This window comes from Neopelma chrysocephalum, unplaced genomic scaffold (assembly GCF_003984885.1).
Source record: "Neopelma chrysocephalum unplaced genomic scaffold, ASM398488v2 Primary Assembly neopelma1_22b, whole genome shotgun sequence".
Lineage (NCBI taxonomy): Eukaryota > Metazoa > Chordata > Aves > Passeriformes > Pipridae > Neopelma > Neopelma chrysocephalum.
This window is the reverse complement of record NW_020897690.1, coordinates 29,288,051-29,307,807: the sequence shown is the minus strand read 5'-3', so window position 1 is coordinate 29,307,807 and position 19,757 is coordinate 29,288,051. Positions and strand designations below refer to the sequence as shown.

The 19,757-nt window shown below is 43.0% G+C and overlaps 1 protein-coding gene across 1 annotated transcript in view; it reads left to right on the top strand.

Moving 5' to 3' along the window:
- Positions 1-19,757, top strand: part of BCL2 (BCL2, apoptosis regulator) — a 96,753-nt gene that overhangs the window by 2,114 nt on the left and 74,882 nt on the right. The window lies entirely within an intron of this gene.

The following is a 19,757-nucleotide window of genomic DNA, read 5'->3' as shown; positions in this document are numbered from 1 at the left end:
TCCAGCCTTGCCTGTGGGCATAACCAGGGAAGGTTCCTGGCCAAGACAGAGTCCTGCAGCGGGGTGGGAAGGGGCAGCAGAGATGCCCATCCAGCTGCCAGGGAGAGGCGCATCGTGGTAGGTCCCAGTTGCAGGGCATCAGGGACCACCTGTGTGTGTGCATGTAGGCATGTTAGGGGTGATGCGCCAGACTGGCATGCAACAAATACAGGATCCCAGTGTTACTGGTGAGCAGGTGACCATCAGTGACAGTGTCTACAGCTGTGGTGGTGACTGGAGTGGGGTTTCTTGGTATAGGATATGTCTAATATGAAAAATCTTTGTCTTGCGATGAAACAAAGGTGCTAGGAGCCGTGTCTGTGGGATTGTTCTGGAAAATGAGTATTTGTTGCGATCTGATGGGTGACTGTGTTTCTGGGGTAGAGATCACCTCTGTCCGGGGTGGGCTTCAGCATCATCTAGAAAAGAAAGATTTCCACTTGTGGAAAATGAACAGCTTTTACACTGATAGTCAAAAGCCTTTTCTTTTTCTCTCTCCCTCTCTTTCCAAAATTAATAACTGCATTGAAATTGAAAAGATATTTCTTTCCTTCTTTCCTCTATTAATTGTTATACTGGAACAAAACATGGTCCCAGCCGCTCTCCCACAAACCAAACCTGTTGTATGTGTAAAGCTTATGATATTAATGCATTGGAGGAAGAAATGACAAAAGTTATACTGAAGAAGAAACCTTGTGTCTGGGCTGAGAGCTGGTATAAAGACACCTAGAATTGGAGGTCAGCTAGGTAGGACACCAGCAATTTCAAGTCCAGTCCCCTATGAAATACAGAGAGCTGACTCGATGGCACAGCACACCTTTAAAAGGTGTGTGTAAAAGAAGATAAAATACGGTATATGTTTCCCAGTTAACGTGCTTTGCAAGTCTGGTGTTTGTGAAGTATTGTCACATGAAAATTTTAGCCCTGGGTCTCTTGCTAAGTCAGTGTTATGCTAAATAATGTGTTGCCTGCATTGACCATCTCTGTCAAAAAATGAAGATGCTGCCTTCCTGCTGTTGAATCCATCTGACTAAAGGTGATATGTGTTAAGGGATTCAGAGGACATTTACCTGCTGCCATAATGGAGGGAGCAAAGCTTTGGGGCCCTTTTCTCAGCAGGAATCCACATTGTGCACCTTCCAGAGGAGTGCTGCTGATCCCTGGCTACAAGTCACATTGGAAACAGGATTGTTCTCCTGCTCTCCTCTGCTTCCACCAAGAAGAAAAAAATTCAAGATTCATGGGGCCAGAAGGGGGAGCAAAAAATGTGTGTGCATGCATGTGTGTGTCTGTGCATTTATATACATATATATATGTATATACAAATATGCACACATATGCATGCACATATGTATATGCACATATGTATATATGCACATACGCATAAAAGTACTCCAGCACGTAATGGTTGGGACCACACTTGGGAGAGAGAGGTCTATCCCCCGATCTCCTATTTCCTGAATCACTACAGAGGGGTTGTTGGTGTAGTATGGGTTTTTTTCACAAAACAGATAACTGTGGGAAGAAAAAATCTGCAAATGGTTCAGGCTTTTGGAGACCTTGGTTGGTTAAAAGGCAAGCAGCTAAAGGGTTAGGGATTTTGTGATTGCACTTCTGGGCTGGGATGCCTAACTTGTGCATAAGTCCCTCCTCGGGCTGGGATCCGGTTTGCGGAGCTGGGGCCCTCAGTTCGCTCCAGAGCCAGTGAAGTAATTCTGTTGATTCCAGTGAGCTTTGGATCAAATCATAAGCATGCTGGAGATGTATTGTCCTGTGGGTGTATTGTGTAAAGAGAAACATAAATAATGAATAAAACCGAGAATGTGAAAGTACAGGTGTTACCAGGCGTGATTGGCCAGAGGAGATGAGTCCTGGAGCCATTTCTTGACAGTTAGAAATACAAGGAACTTGGGATTGTAAACAATGACTGCCTTTAAAAGGAAAGGACACTTCTTATCAATAGCCATTTAGTTCTTTATTCAGGTTTCCTATCAACAAAAGCTCCAGAATTTGGATGCATGTGACGCCATTTACTGTCATGTGTTATTTGTAATGTATACATGGGAGATGATGTGCAAAATACTACTTGAAGGTGGCTTTTGCTTGTCTGTCTGGTACATGGCTGGTACCTTTGAGCCATGGGATTGTATTAAACACAGGCAAAACCTTCTAGCTGATTTCAAAGAGTGAAAGACTAACATGAAGTTGCTAACACAGCTTTTGGGATCATCTCTTCACACAGAAATCAAGGACAGCATAGGGCACTGGATTTTTCTTTTTTTTCTTTTTCTAGCTTTCAGAATCTGTCAGCATAAAAGGATGCTTTAAAAATGCACTCAGTCTTCAGCTGGCCTGTTGCAACATATACCATGTAAGAACCTTATTAAAGCCTCACAGATGGCTCTTCTGAAGTAACCTTTAGGTGGTGATGCTTGGTAGGACTTCAGCACGGCTGCCTGTAAGATCTCCCTGTCACACAAGTTGCTACAACAAGCAGGAGTTCCAGCTGCTGTAGCCTTCTCCTCCTTTATGTTGTGGCTCCCCAGTATGTTGTGGAGTGGTAAGTTTATTAGAGGGTGCATATACCAGAGAAGAGAGCATCACAGTTAGTCATGGGCATATGTTACACAGCGAGCAAGTTGGACAGCACGTACCTTGTGTCCGTTGTATGGGCCTGTGTCTTACACTCAGGTCTGAAGTTTGGTTAACATGTTTTTCTTATTTATCTGTTAGGTTTGAATCAGCTCTATGAGTTGGCAGTGTGTTTTCAGGATGTGAATTCTTTAGATTGCAAGAAAAACAAGGAAAGAAGCGTATCAAAGGGCAGGTTGGAAGGGGGATAGAGCTGGCGGAGCATAAATTTTAGGCACTAGGCATCGCTGATAATGGTGTCTGGGAATTGTTAATACCCTTACAATACACAGCATCATGGTTTTGTTCAAAACTTAGAAAAAGCAACAGATGGGGACTGCATGGAATCTGTATTATTAGCTTGTGGTTCTGGTGGCAAATAAATGCCGCCTTCAAAGATTTTCACTTAGGCCAGGATACCGCAATATTGTACTTTGGCCTGATAACATCGTAATTGTATTACAAAAGAAATAAGAGGAGAACGAGCTCATCTCTGCAATTTCGTGGTACTTGGTATGATGTATGCTTTCTGATTAACAACTTCATGGCTTCATTTTGATTTTCAGAGTGGCAGGAATGGCTATTGCACTTGGCAACTTTTGACATTGACATGGGGAACATTGAAGTGATGCAGTTGGTGTGGGTGAAGTAACTGTGTTTGTCTTGCAGTGACGGGTTCCCTCTTTGGGCATACAACCTAACAGACATGGGAGCCATGCTTAGCTCTGGGCACTTCTAGTCCAACATATGGCTTCCTCTCCAAGCTGTTCAAGAAAAACCAATTATGAGAACTACAGAAGGAGACACAGGCACCGTCATATTTACATAGACAAGTACATTTTTGATGTAAAGAATAAAGAAGCCTAGGTGAGAGAAGCAGTGTTGTGTTGAAAAGTCAGCGGAGAACACATCATTTTAAATGACAATATTTACATTTGAACCAGGAATGCAAAGGTTGTGTGTTTTCATCTGATTCTCTTCATTTATTGCAATTCTTTGTTTTGTTTGAGAGTTAAGGCCAGACTACAGGAAAGGATTTAGATGTCTGAAGTGGACGTTGGGTGGAACATAAGCGCTGGCATCCTCCAGGCGTCTGCCTAGCCAGAATAGTGACAGAAGTCCCTGGCTTCTCACTGTTCCTCACCCAAGCTAATCAGAAGAGGGGAGCCACTCAGCATGCTGCGGGGAACAGTTCCCTAGAACTTTCCTGTCCCGAAGCTGGCAGGCACTTTCTGGCCCACCTGCTCTCACTCAGGTGCCATCCTTGCATGCAAACACATTTCAGGAGAAGCTCCCACTTTTCCTCGTGGCTCCTTAGGTAAGGCCTCTCCCGAGCTTTGCCAACAAGACCTTTTCCAGCCTGGCAGGAGGGTTTACACCCGCATCTCCGCCGTCTCAGGAAGTTTCACCTACCAGATGGCTGCTGATTTTGCTGAGGTGTCCTCCCCTTTGGCAACAGGGCTCCTCCTCCTCTCAGGGGTGAGATTTCATTTGGTGGAGGAGGAAGAACTGGGTTGTCTAATTCCTGCAATCCAATATGTTTTCTCAGGTGGCTGTCTACAGCCAGATGCTGTAGGATTTGCTTCTTGGACCAGCAAGTAGACCCTAGCTTTCCCTTCTCCTGAGTTGACTGTCCTCATCACTGAGCTTCCTCTTTTTTTTTTTTTTTTGTGCCTAGTAAAACCATTAACTCTTTTTGCTTGGTGGCATGCCTTGGAAAGGAATCTCAGAGGGTCTCTGTACCCTGCAGTGGTCCATGACCCTCTCATGAAGGTGATGGATGGCAGATACATCTGCCTCCAGGACAGAGCTAGGTGTAGTGGATAGCAGTGTGGCACAGGACCCTTCCCAAGCTCATGTGTGGGGCACTGACTGAAATCCCATCCCTTTCAGGATCTGGAGCTGCTTTCCTAACAGCTCTCCCAGACACTTGCCTGCACAGAATGTTGCTTCTTGTGCAAGTCCCAAGCAAAAGCCTCTTGCTCATTCAGCATGTGACTTCACCTTGCTTGGAGTGGGATGCCATGGGCTGGAGCAGAGGCACTTGACTTTCTTTACCAGCAACATTCAGCCTTGTAACGACTCAATCCCCAGTGGGGCTAACCCCAAGTCACTGTTTGACTGGTAAAAGGAAACTATCTGAAATCAACTCAGTTAAATAAATGAATTGGCAGTTTCAAGTGTTGCACCTTCTAGGTCCTTTGCCAGTTTTTGTGGCTTTGTGGGTTTATAATTGAATTCTCAAAATATTATCAAAATATTTTTCTTTTTGCTGTTGCTGAAGAGCAAGAAATTCATCTGTGGGGGATCTGTACAGAAGCAAAGAGGAGAAGAGCTAGGGCAGAAAGAGAAAATGATTGCAGTTCTCCAGTCCTTTTCATTTATAATAGCTTTCTCTGTAACTTGCAACAACATTAGCCTGCGTATTTTCTCAGAAGTCTGGCCTTTTTTTCTAAAAAAATTTAAAAAAAGTATATTGACTGTGACCTTTAAAATTTCAGAACCAGGGGTCTCACTTGTGGAGATGATGTCATTTGCCTTGATCTTGCAAAGAACTGTAAAGTTCAAACAGCAATCCTATTAAAAAGTTTTATTTTACTTTCAGTATTGAGAAAGAAGTTTGTTCTGTGTCTGCACTGACACAGGCCTCTCTCAAGCTGCTGTGTTAGCTCTGCTGGACAGTAAGGAGCTTAGTTTTTTGAGTATGTAGCTTGAAATTCAGAGTCGGTAATCCACAAAGAAAATCCAGCTGAATTTTTCTGCCGAGGCACAAGCGTTTCTCTGATGGCAAAGCATGGCTCTAGCAGGAGAATCACAAGACCTATGCAATGATGTGTGAAATTGCATGTGGAGCAGAAGCATTTTCCCAGCGGCCAGATCCCAGGGCCTGGGCTTCCTAAGGCAGCACAGGAACTTTGTACTGCATTGCCAGCAAACATTAAGCCCTTGTGCTCGATACAGGCGTCCTTGATGAGAGAGTCATCTTTCAGTGGGTTTGACCTGGGACGGTGGTGGGAAGGATATGTAGAAACAGGAGCAGCTCTCAGGTGTCACTGTGAAACCTCTGCTGTGGTTTTGGTCTTGTGTGATGGTTTGTGCCTGGCGCATGGAAAGCCAGCCTTTGCTCTGCTGTTGCCACCAAAGGATGCTGGGCCGGGGGCTCGGGACAAGAATGGCTGAAGCGGTGGCTCTCTGCATGACAATGCCAGCTGCCAGCAATTGTGCTGTGTTCTTGTCTCCCATCTTGCCCTGCAGCTACCTCTCTGACCTAGCCCAAAGCCTTTTAGCACCACGGTCCTACCCCGGGGCTGCTGGAAAGGCAGTGGTGTGGGGTCTCTGTAGCCCCAAACTGGGTCAGCAGCCTGGGTACTTGAGGAGCCATAACTGAAAAACAGTGCAAAAGGTCTGATTGAATAATGACTCTCCTGTAGCAAAGGGAAATGTTACTTTTCAGATATTGCATTTCCATCCCCTTTGGAAATCAGAGTTATGGTGAGTGGTTCTGGTTCTTTGCCTGTTTTCTCTTTCTGCTTCATGGTGGGCTGGTTGTCCCCAGCTTTCTTACCACCCCTTTCCATCACTGCTGCTGGTGCCAGGCACTGGGTGCCAGCCAGGATTCGGGGTGCTGCCACACAGCCATGGGGCACTGTACGTGCCAGGTCTGGCCCTTCCCCCCTCCATCCCTGTTTTATTTTCCTTCACACCCTTGGGAGGGTGAAGCCCAGCCCTGTTTGGTTTGTTGGGTTTTTAAAAATAATTTATTTATGAGCACCTTGTGGCTGCTCTCCTGCTGATTTAGTAACAATAATAGCAACATTTGTTACGCAGTGGCAGCAAAATACTGATTATTTCTGAGGGCAGTACCGGCCTGTTTTATTTTCCATTTCATATATAATAATAGGATGGATGAAGGTGTGCGATGCCATAAATCTTCTCTTCCCCAGCAGGATAACATCCAAGCCTTCTTGGCAAACATGAATGCTGATGACAGATTTGAGGGATTTTTATTTTACTCTGGCTTTCAGTCTCATTAACAATCTGATGGCTTTTTTTTTTTTGGCTTTTTTTTTTTGGCTCCCAAAAGACTATGAAACCAGATAACTTTTCCAAATGCATCTAAAAGCCTGGAATTTATTTTCTGTTATTTTATCATAATTCTAGTTTGCTGTCATAATTATTGTATATTGATATACTTTACTAAATTCTCTCTTGCTAAGTTCCTTGTGGGTTTCTGGATTTTACAGTCAATGAGTGAGAAAACAAATCTGATATTAGAAAATGTTGCCATTGACTTCAATAGGAACAGGAAGAAGCACTTAATTGGACAATTTTAGTTATATTTACTTTGTATATGCAGCAAGAAAAATAAGATCAAATTAAAAAGCCACTGATTTTTAGCTAATAGAGAAAAATAGCCTTTTCTGCAACACATAATTAACCTTTGGGAGTTGTTTTCATGGAAGAGCTGTGAGTGGAAGTACTCAGTTGCATTCAGGAAAGGTTTAGGTGTTCATAAGGGTAAAGAAAACATCTATGCTTATGTTTGAATCAAATTATTTGAAAGGGTAGTCATACACCTTGGGCTAAATTTAACATCAACTGCTGAAATTAGATCACCAAATGCTGAGGGTAGACCGTTCTCCAGGTAATGCTATTTCAAAATTATCTATTCCACCAGAGCACCTGGTGCAGGTTGGTATCTGGGGATACTGTGCTGCCAGTCTCATCCATCCAGAGAAAACTCCTTAATCCTGCATATGTTTTGTAAAGGTAATTGTAAATGCACTTGCTGTGTTTCTAAGAGCACCCACATCACTGAATTTACTCCTGTGCTGTCTGGAAATCTGTTATGAATTGCCACATGAGTACCTAACTTCGGATTTAAAGTTACAAGCCCATCCTCCTTGTATTTGTCATCAAAGTTCTGTAAAAAGGAGAGATGCTGGGTTAATGGTTGGACTCGATGATCTTAAAGGTCTTTTCCAACCTAAATAACTCTATGATTCTATCATTTTGAGTTAGTTGAAAATAATAGTCAGCAACCTTCAGTGCATACATAATTTTATTGCTATTTTATTTAGGAAGCATAAAAAGAATGATTCCATTTTGTTGATTGAAAAAGCAACTTAGTAGGTTTCAGGGTACTTCAGTGAGTAATTTACGTATGTGGGCCAGGTACAATCAAAAAGAAAAGGCTTCATTTTTCCCACATAGTGATTGAAAGAGACTGTCATGCAGTTGTTCGAGAAAGCAACTAAGAGTCAAAACTTAAGTTCCTCTTCTTGGCTGTAGTACTGGGTACATGATAGGATATGGGGCAAATCATTAATATCTCTCTTTTTCAGTTAGCTATGAAATAGGTATTCTTGCTAGCTACACAGCATACCAGGTCTGGGAAATTTATTGTTGTCCGCCATGCTATCATGAGTTGGGCTGATGTTCTATAATTTAAAAAAAGGAGTGATACAAGGTACAATATTGAACAAAATGTCCATCGTAGTAATTTGGGGCTTAGAATAAAGTTCAAATCTGTAGCATTACATTTTGTCATTGCTGGAGCTTGCTAGCCTGGGAAAGAGCAAAGTGAGTCAGATTGTGAAACTATCTTGGGGTGAGATTTGAGTGGAGAGAGGAGGTAGAAGAAAGAAAAAATAAAACTTAAATGGAAATAAGGCTTAAACTTTTCAGCTCCACTGTTTGGATGTGTTTAGCAATGCTTGTGATGGAAACAGATTAAAGAGATCAGTTTCAGGTGTTGATTTCTAGTTTTTATTTAGGGAAAGGGTGAGCACTGTGAGAAATAGCAACTGACAGTATTAATGTTTACCTTTATATATCAGCACAGTTCATTGGGTGTTTCAAGAAGAAATTTGTCTTTTCTATTTCCACCATATATAAAGACTCTCTATGGCACTTCAGGGAAGGAGCAGTATAAGTGTATCACATGCACCTGTAAGAAGTATCTTCATACAATTGTATTCCTTTTTTTCCATTCACAAGCTTCATTAAGTGTTCAGATGCAGGCAGAAAAAGCAATTCTAAAACATCTTAAAAAAATGAGTAGTAATCAAACCTTTTGGCTTAACCATGAGCTTGAAATTACTTTTAACTATCTTACTGAACTGAGGCTTAGGAGACAAAATTCTTCTTGTGTGCTCTGGAGAGACTAGAAAGTTGGGTAGGACCACAGACAGGAGGCCAGTGAAATCTGTCGGACAGTCCTGTAGCTTGTCTCTGTGATGGAATAACTATTGCCAGCTTTGCCTCTAAAGGGAAGTACTAGTTTCTTAAAAATATTCTTCACGTATTCAAACTGTGAATTATAAAAGGTAGTAAAGAACCCTATTTCTCATCTCTTATTTTTTTATAGAGAAAAAAGAATCAGATATAAATCAAAGACAAATACAATAGTAAATGAGTTGGCATTTCCATTAGCAGAATAAGGTGGTCAGTGCTGTAGATCAATAAAACCTGTTGAAATTCTCAAGAATGTACTAACTTAAGTAAAAAAAAAGAAAACATTAAAAAAACTGAGGTAATGACTCCCTCGTTCATAACAGAATGAAATTCTATGTTGTGCTCAAAGTGTCTGCAAATTTTTGTTCAAGCTAGACGTATCCAAAGCCCCTCTCCTGAAGGCATCTTGCACATCACAGTAAATCACGCTGTCTAAATATCTAATCCCCAGTCTGCTGCTGGATGCAAAAGGTGCCGAATATAGCTGAGAAGGAGGCCTAATGCCTGTGTTATTTACAGGTTCCAGCTTGACCTGTTCCTTTTTCCATTTTCCAGATCTGCAAAAATTAGCAGTACTTCCGTGAAGCTTGGCTGGGGGAAAGGCTTTGCTCCTCTTTGGGCCAGAGCGCTGCAGCAGAGTGCACCAACAAGGGAGAAAATAAAGGGGTCTCTTGAAATGTCAGGTGGCAATCAAGGCTGAAAGTAAATGAGCCGGCCTGGAGGCTGTTCAGGCTTCTGCAGGAGCTCACGGCTGTCTGCAAAAAATTCCTGTGGTAGAAAATTCGTGTGTTTGGCTCTGGACTGAATGTATGAAAGCCTTGCCCGGTTGGAGTCAATAGCTATTTTTTTCAGTGTGGATGCTAAAACCAGTGGTGTCTAGTCTTGCACAGCAGTGAGCATGTGGACAGACCCAGAAAGGGATCTATAAAGTGTTGTTGAACAATGCCTTGGTTGTAGTGGGCACATCTGTGCAGTGGTGGAAAACTGGAGCAAGGTTGCCTTGGGTTTTGCCATGAGAGTGCTTCTCAGCCTCCCCAAGCATCCTCGCTGTAAGGGGAGTCCAGGAAGTTAAACACATCCTTTGTGCCTGTGTAGGCCAGAAATTATAGTGTCCCACCAGGACCCCAGCAGTTTTCTAGAAATTGGTCCTGTCCAGCTTCAGCCGGTAAAGCTGTGCCTCAGCCCCAGAAGTGAGCTGGTGAGTCTCCCTAGTGCTTTAGGACCATGACAGGGGGAGCTTCCCACTCTGCTCTCCAGCCTGGTTGGCACAAGTCATGGGAAAACCTGCCAAGGAATCCCTTTGTACCTTTTCTCATATCTATTGTAGTTGATTGTTTCACAAGGGAATAGTGTATTTATTTTGCAAGCAATTGGAATTTTCCTGCCTTTTAAAAAAAAATTATTTTATTTTCCCCATCGCAGCGAGAAGGATGCTTGTGACATGTAGTACATCCTGCAGGCTGGAACTTCTGTGGGAGTTTAATGGCAGCACTGGCACACTGTTAGGCTCTGTAAACTGGCCTAGGGTTTGTTTTAGAAAACTTGCTTTTTTTTTCTCCCTTCTCTCTGCTCCCTTCTCTTCCCCCCTGCAGACAGAAATACATCATTCTTGCAAACGCAACTGTTTAATTTTAATAACTGGCCTAGAGCTAAAACTGACAGTGGGAGAGGAGCTGTTTGGTTTGCAGTTGCTGACAGCTGGAATAAACTACCTGTTCTTTTGGAAGGGATGGACAGGCAGCTTGTTTGGTTTTGAGGACACTTTGATCCCTAAAGAAACTCCTCTCAACAAAAAAAATAATGACTGGAACTGTGGCAGCTCAGTGTTACTGACTGCTCTTTATAAGTAAGGCTCCGACTATGATGGGGAAATGCTGTGTGCAGACGTCAAATGTCTCCCTAGTTCAGATCCTTCTGCTGAGAGCAACTCCTCATCCTGAAAGGTCACTGTCACCAGTGTCTTGGGAGAGACCCAGAGTCCCGCTAAAATCAGTTTCCTGTAATCAAGGTCCCTATCAGGCCCGTTTGACAAGAGCTCTTTGGAATAGCTAAATGGCTTAGGTTCTCAAACCCTGCCTCGAAGCGACGAAGGCTGGATGATTAAGTTAGATATTAAGTAATTTTGCAATGAATGGTTTTACCCCTGGCTCCTTAAGAAAGTCAGCCTTCTTATTTTGCCAGTTCTCAGAAGAAAATGGCAGCAGTCCCATTTCCTCTTCTCCTCCCTCAGGGCCTGCCACCCTTTTTATTTTTATTTTTTTCCTCCCAGGGCCATTAGACAACATGCAAATTATTGTTAATAGGGCCAGAACAATACTGCATTCCCAGTGGGATTGTTAGGGTCAAAGCCATCGCATGCCAGCCCTCAGTGTGATACTAATTTTGGCCATGTCTGCCCCAGGTCAAGCAGAAGGGGGTTGTGAAGCACAGACTCGAGCTGCAACCCCCTGCCCCACATCAGGCTCTGACCAGGCTGTGCCAGAGGGCTCTTCTGACCCCCACGGCAAGGCTGGACTGCTGCGAGGCACAGGCTCCTTGCTTCACCTTTCCTGCAGCCTCATCGGAGATCCTTCAGAGGAGACAAGTCCTCCCCTGCCCAGGGACCTTGCCGACCTCTTTCCTCCCTCCCTTTCCCTGCTGCTCTGTGCTTGAAAGATAAGAAAGCACCACATGACTTGTTTTGATGTGGGCTTCCACTTGAAATATGGGGATGCCTGGCAGCAAAAGGGTGGCTGTGGGACTGGACTCAACAAAGGACAGCCTGCAGCCCACATCCATCCCGAGCTTTGGTGCAGTCTCCAGAGGACAGGGACAGGTTGGGGGAGCTGGAGAGAGGATGCTCTACCTTCACTTCTCTCTCCTCTGTCCCAGACCCTTCCTTCCAGGAACCCTGAGAGTCCTTCCATGGAGGGACATGCTGGCAATGAATGTTTTAACATTAGCTTCATAAACTATGTGGACTGTGTGCCACAGTTCAGAGGGAGAGGAAGGGCAGCTGCCTTCAGGCCTTGGCCTAGGGCTAGTTTCTGTCTCTCCCCTTTGCTTTAAAGTCATAGGATTTTGTCACTGGAGCTGTTGGGAGGGGGATTAGGGCATCTGCAAGGCTCCTTTTGTAACACATTTTACAGGGAAGTGGTTGTAACTATATTTAAAAGTGAATGTAGGGGACAAAAGAGAAATGTACTTCTGACATCACTGACTGAAGTAAAAGTAGAGTACATTGGATGTCTCAGTCAAGCATGAGACTGTGAGTTCCCTTTCTCCTACAAGATTTGCTGAAATCCCTGCCTCGATTACACATTTGGAAATGGCAAGTCCTTGACATCATGTCTTCACCCTAGGTTTTGGTGGATGAACAAAATGAGAAAGGAACACATTAGATTTTATTAAGTACTTCAAGGAGCGGTTTGTCTGGGTTTCCCCCTCCCCTCAGCCCCATTTGACCTTGCCAGGGACTCCATGCACTCCCCAGTGCCCGCAAACTCAGAAGTGCTTACCTTTAAGAGGTAGCAATGGACTTGCTCAAGTCTCTTGACTTCCAGGGAAGCAGGATGAGAGGGCTGAAGCAGAAAGTGAAACTCTTGAAAAACAAAAATGCAACAGAACAGCCTTTTTTCATTTTCCCAAGTGAGTATAATGCAAAAAGTAAACAGTTGGCACAAATGACTAATGCAGGTTTGCCAGGAGGCTGATCAAAAACATACCAAATTCAGCAGTATGTTTTGCACGAAGTTCAATAGGTTTTTTGCATCAGACTCGTTGCAAGGTAGACAAGAATATTTTTTGAAAGAAAAATGCCATTTGAAAAAATGTGGAAAATTCTCCTGCTCTACCTCCTACATGTTGCTATTGTCAAACAGTCACTGATCTTATTTTAGACTTGACCTTCGTGTTCTTTCCACAGCACACAGGCTGAATGACATGTTATTCAAGTTCTCAGACAATATTATGATATATCTGCTTTTATATTTAGCTGTAACTTTTATTCTCCTTATAAACAAACCCACCTAATGCAACCACCACCTATCTAGGGAAAGTATTTCCATTCCCCTTGGCTTAATTTTGACAAATTTGGCATGAAAACATTCAATAGTTCCATAATAACCTTTGCAACAGGATGCCTGCTGTGCTGACATGCAGGTCTAGAGCAACTTGTACCATGTGCCAGGAAATTGCATTCTTAAGAAAAATCTAGACATAAATTCTGAACAATCAACACTTAAATTTTAAGAAGTCTGGCAGCAAGCTGTTATCTGTCTCATGGGTTTTTGCTTTAATGACTTTTTACTTTCTGAGCTCTACCTCTCTGTCCTTTTTGCAGGCTGTATGCCCCTGGCCCAAGTAAGCTGAACTCTGGAGAGTGGAGAGAGGGGGCAATTAGTTTCTTCTCTCTTGTTCTTGTGTGCCTTTGTGCTCCAGCACTGCACCTTGACACAGCAGGAGAGTGATTTCTTACCTAAAGAAAGCAGAGCTAAGCTGGAAGTTACACAAATGGGCATTTAGCTCTCAGTGGGCTTTCACACAATGGGGCTGCAAAACAGTTCAGCCTTGCCTTCCAGCCTGGTGAGCTGGAAGGAGGATGGGAAGAGACAGAAGTACGATCAGACCCAGCTATCCTAGATCAGCGGGTGGACATCCTTATGCTGGGACAGGCCAAATTGCTGAAATATGAGAGGACTGAAGACTAGACTGACTCCAGGCGGAGAAAAAGTTGTCCCTGCCTTGAGGTCTCTGAGCACTTTATTCTTGTTGCTTCTCTCACTGGAACTGGAGCAAGCAAACAGCATCATATGGATGCTCGTCTCCCAGAACTACTGTCAGCTTGGACAAAGGCATTCCCCAAACCTCTCTTTTTCCTACTTAAGGGAACAACAGCATGGCTGGAAGACTTGTGACACTTTGACAAGACCTCCTAGACGTGCATCGAATGTTACATCAGCAAGAAAAGGGTGGTTGTAGATGGAAGCAACTGCATCCCTGAGTTTTGCCACTAGGAGATTGCAAGAAAAACACACACAGCTCCTTAAGAAAGAAAGAACCCACTGTTTTTTGTGATGAGTTCAGTAAAGCAGGAGGACAATTTAATCAACTAAACATTAAATGGGATTCTAGGAGGAGGCAGGGATGGGGAGGGGTGTTCCATGGATATGAACTCGAGGCAAAATTAATGGCTGCAAAACCGTGTGAACTGAACCCCGTCAGGAAAGGCTTACTAAAACTTGAGCCAGGAAAAATTATAGAGCTCTATAAATAGCTAAATTGAAAATTGAATGCATTTGTGTGTGTGGATGCATACATCTATCTATGAGATCATGTGTGTAAAAGAAATACAGTAGTACTTCATGTGTTGGGGGTTTTTTTTAAGTACTGGAAAATGTTTTAATGACTTTTTTGATTTTTTTTTATTTTTTCCTAGAGACAGTACATTATGTTCTGTCCTTAGGGCCAAAAACACAAAGTGCCTATTTTCATGAGGAATCCTACAGAAGGAGGAAGGGAAAGTATTATGCAGTGTAGCAAGGGTATAGTAGCCATTCCACAGTGATTACACATCCAAGCAAAGCCTGCACTAGAAAACTCAAAAATACATTAGAAGCGGAAAACAAGATGTGTGAAGTGTTTCCTGTTCCCTTCCCACACTTACTGACAACCAAGCAAGCAGGGAGGTGGTCATGGAGTTTAAATTTAACCCTTTGTATTTGATAATAAGACACTATTTCAGTGGCAGGCAGCAAGCATGTTACATACACACTAGATTGAGGACTTCCTCTGCTTATTAATTTTGCTCCCTCGGAACTTTAAGTTACTTTCAGTATGTTAAAATAGTCCAGACACAAACCAGAAGTGACTGTAAGCACTAAATAATGCAGAAGACATTCAAGAATTAGGGTAGTTGAAATGAATCCCAGCCTAAACAGCTCCTTAATTAAAGTACAAAACTGTGTTTAGTTTTATACCAATAATTTGTGATTCAAAGTCTGACCCCCCCATTACCTTTTAATACCTTTCATTCATCCTGTGATGGTCAAATGATGAATGAAATCAGTCTTCTGAAAAAAAAGGGCACTTTTTCATACGCAATTCAAGTGAATTAAAGAATCTGTGTGGTTGTGCAATTTGATTTAAGAGCACGACGCAGTCTGAAGTGTAATGCCCTCATACCACGAGGGAATCAAATTTGTATACAAGTCTCCTTTATCGGCTTGTTTAATCGTTTATGATAACATCAGTAGCTTGGTAAATGATGTAATGGGAGTTAAATCAGGATGACCAACATAAACATCTGTCAGTGCATGTGAACATTTGATGTATGACCCCAGGGCCCAGTGCAGCAGTCAGTATCTTGGCAAACAATCCTTGGACGTCAGTGTCACTCGAGGTTGCAGGATTGCATGCTGGAGAGGATTCATGCTGTCTACTTTGTGCTGTTAGTTGGTAACAGGGTATGTGATCTGGCTGCTTGGTATCGGGTGTATCACTTGGCAGCAGGTCCCCTCCTCACTGTGGGCAGAACTCACCCTAGTGCTGAGGGTCAGGGCAAGGCATCAGCATTGCGGTGCTTCTCCCAGTGAGCCTCAGCTGGCATTAGGTGATGAGTAGGCTTGTGCTGTTCCTCTGAAATGCAGGAAAGTTTTACAGATGTCATTCTGGCTGGCCATGTAGACCGAGATTCACAGTGCAAATAGTACCCAAGAAATCAGCCTTAGTGTTTTGTGAACATAATTTCAGAGGAATAATTTACTAGGCTTGGATTATACTGGTGTTATTTTCATTCAAAATCATCTTGTCATCATGTTCTTGCATGGATTTGTAATTTTCTGAAACTAAGCTGGCTGGTATGTTCATGTTCCTCATTAATCTTTTTTTTTAATTATTTTTTTTAATGAGAGTCATGTGGAAAGCTAATAGTATCTACTACAGAAAAACATGTAAGTTATTGGATGTGCATACCCTCTGCAGAAATGGACAGAAAGGATCTGAAAAAAAAAGGTGTGTTATGGAGGAAGCACAGAGCTAAGGGATCTCTACCTGTTATATTTTGGGTTAATTGTTCTTTGAAGGCAACGTCTTTGGGTGCAGGGGGGTGGATGGTTGTGGCTCCTTAGTCATCAATGGGAACCTCAGCGTAAGCATGGCTGGGCACGAAACTGTGGTTTGGTCCCATTTGCCCACCCGCTCTGAGAGCAGCTTTGCTTTAGCATGTGGAGTTACGGGAAAACTCTTCCCATTCATGCTATGTTCTTACTGTTATACATGTGGTTGCTTTCACAAAAAAGATAGTCATATTTAGCTGTTTTACTCCTTTTTAATCCCTTCAAGGTACTGAACACATAATTGACTTCAAAAGGAATCATTTATTGGTCATGAGTACATGAAGTTGTAGAACCTAGACTTCTTATTGCCATGACTTTTCAAAAGACAGCTGGCAGCACCCCATAGCTTTTATTATGGATATAGAGTCTGTTTGCAACAAGAAGGAATAAGTTGTATATTCCACAGTTATTAGGATTTTTTAAAAGATGAAATGCAAACCATTCAGGAATGCAACTTAAGCTCCATTACTTCAAAATAAAGTTAGAGAAATAAATATAAATGCAAGCTAAAATATTTTATCTCTTTCAAGATGCACTACCAGCTTTAAAAAAAGATCATAATTAGCTGGATATGTTAAAAGTGCTGGAGCAGTACACAGTTATTCTAAATGAGAAGAACTGGAGAAAGAAACCACCCCTCCTCACCTGCAGTTCTGCACACATGCACCACACATGCCCAGTTTGGTTTTTACAAAGTATGCTGTCAAGTGAATACTGTCATGTTCCCTGTTTAATCAGTTTCCTCTTCTATTTGTGCACTGTTGTATATAAAAGGAAATCTGCTTGTAAAGTCAGGCTTTTTAATAATTCATTCAAAAATTATTAGAGTTCAAGGGGAAAGTTGTTCCTTTAAATGACTGAACCAAAGAGGACAAAAACACATGTAACAGAGATTGAAATTCACTTCTACCTGGATTATATATGGTATATTTAAATTCTGTGTTCAGATCTAAAAATATGGCTTAAAGTAGACTGTCAGTAGTTATCATCTTTATTTGGGTCCTCCTTTGTTCCCCATTTGGGAGAATTTTGTTTGTTCTGAATCTTCAAAGGTGCTTTCTTAGGCAGTAAGATAAGAAAGAGGATTTTTTCTTTTGGTCTTAGCATACACTCTGTCCTCCCAAAACAGGCTGAAAAATCCCAGTTGGAATTGGTTTTGCCAGTGGTAATTCTCATCTTCCCTTCCGACTATGCTCTACAAAGTAACCCAGCAGCATCCCTGAGGAATGATCCTTATTCCGAGTTGGGTACTGGGCTGGCAGAGGGTGCACAGGAGTGGAGGGATGGTGTGAGGGAGTTGGTGGGTGGGGTGGCAGGGCACAGGACTAGTCAGCCCTTTGGGTTATTGTGCCCGTGCCCTGGGAAAGTGCTTGCAGTGGGCTTTTTATTTAATGTTTTCCCTCCTTTCTCTTGTGCAACAAAACAACTACCAAGGGCCTGAATTCATCAATGTGTTTTGACCAGAAATTTCCCCTTTGAAATCCCTGTCAGCACTTTCCCAACCTTAGCTAAAACAGTGAAACAACAGAGCATAGGGACACTGAAGCAGAAATGAGAGCCTGTGCATTGTACTGACTCTGGTTTCCGGAACTGTCCAGAACGTGGCCCCAGAAAGCCTCTTTTTATTAATGAGAATATTTCCTTCATTTGCTTTGCTTTCCAGAAGCAGCCTAACCAGCTGCAGCCCACATTTCCAGTCTTTGCTGGGGGCTGGTTTTATGGGTGCTGCTCAGAGAATGTTGGGACATGGTGAGACACAAACATCTTTCCATTTCAGGGAGGCTCAGCTGGGGTGGGCTGCACTTCCCCTGTGCAAATCTAGTATGTTCGTATGTGATTAGCATGACTACCAACCTTGGAGATGCTGCCGTGCCTTGCGCTTGGTCTCTTGTCCTCTGGAAGCCACTCTTGAATGAGTGGAGCAGTGGCATCCAGGTCACTCAAGCATGATGATGCCACTTAGATGCAACTGAAGTCTAAAAGGTGATAAAGGCGTGAAGAGGAAGAGAGATAGCACTTGTCAGATAGCACTCTGATCAGCAGAACCAAGGATATTTATAGGTCAATGTCACACGTCTGGTCAGGAACGCCCTGGTCATGGGAATACATCATCTCATTTCTTGAGCTGGAACAGCCTTAATCCAGCCCCTAGTATCATATAAGATGGTTCAAGTCTAAGCTTTAGATGTCTCATCATGGGAAGGAGTTTGGTAAGTTCCAGGAGTGTCATTGGGATGTATCCATCATGTGTGAAAGGCTGTTGTCAATGACAGAGGGATCCTGGACTGGATGAGATCCATGATTTTCTTGGAGGAATGGACAAGTGGCAGCTGGCCGTGGCCCGCAGGCAAATAACTACTTTGATGCTAGGTATGGTACCAGCAGATGGTGCTGAAGAATGGATAGCACAGTTCCCAGGTTTTGCGAGGACCCTGTAAGACTTCTTGTTTGGGGGCACTTTGCTAGCTCCTTGCGCACTGGTCTTCATGTGGAGGTGGTATCGTCAGCTGGGCGTCACCTGGGCCCTGAGGTCTGTGCCAGACAGGCTATCGAGTATATCACAAGTTTGGTTTCTCCTGCATCTTGAAGATGTTGCATGATTCAAAATTGTGCATGTTGCTAGTATAACATTTCCTCTACTACGTGTGCTCTGAAACTGCTTAGTCACTGGTGGTAAAACAGCGTTATTTTAGTGACTTTTCATAACACCCAACAGCTGCTCATTTTCATTTAAAGGGCAGTGTTTATTGTCCTCCTGCTATTGCCTCTGCACTCTTCTGTCATGTACTGCTTTTGTCTCAGGAGGTTTGCAATCCTTGCGGGCGTGATCCTAGTCCCAGCAGGCTCTCACTTGACCTTGGTACAATTTGAGTCAGATTCGAAGCCATCTTTTTTCACCTCGGGTTTTGTCCTACTTGCTACAGATCAGAAGTGCTAGAGTTCATAACTGAGTAGGTCATTGCTATAATGTTTTCCATTTGAATTAGGAAACTTTCTGAATGAGGGGAAAAAAAAAGCAGAATTTGAGATTGTTTCATGAAAAGTAGATTCTGTATTTTACAAGTTTAATTATGACTGATTTTCCAGTTTTAGCTTTATATTCTTTTAATGTTGAGTCTAAATTAGGACATGGGAAAAGGATGATCTATCTTCAAAGAAACATTTAAGCTGATTGTGTTCTTCAGATTCACGGAAAACAGCTGTGGGTGTAGCAGGAGCTCTCAAGCTCTCTCCCATGCTAGCACACAAGATGCGGGTGCAAGCTGGATACTTCTGCTGTGTGGGAGTTTGGAGGAGAGGCTTGATAGAACTGGTTGGCAAAATTGCCGCCAAAGCTGTAGGGCAGTGAAGGTAGGACCTATTAGAGTGCGTGAGCAAGGGGAAGTGGACAGGAGGAAAGGCATCCCACATCCTCCTCATGCAACTATGAAGCCTCTGATTTTCATGGACAGACACCACGTTGCACAGATGCATGAATTCATTCTTTTTCATTGCTGCCTACCCATTAAGAAAAGCTTCTTTAAGTACATAATTATCACTCCTTTGATTGAAACACAACCCTGTACATGTATACATACCACCACAGATGGAAGGTGATAGCACAGGGAGAGCTCCACAAAAACCCTTTGGGAAATGCATGGTGGTTCTGCCAGCAGTGACTTTGCTCTTTGATCTTTAAGGTTCTGATTTCTTAAGAGCTTTTTATACAGCTCATCCAGGAGAGTTAGTTAACCTCCAGTGTTCAAATTTGGTACC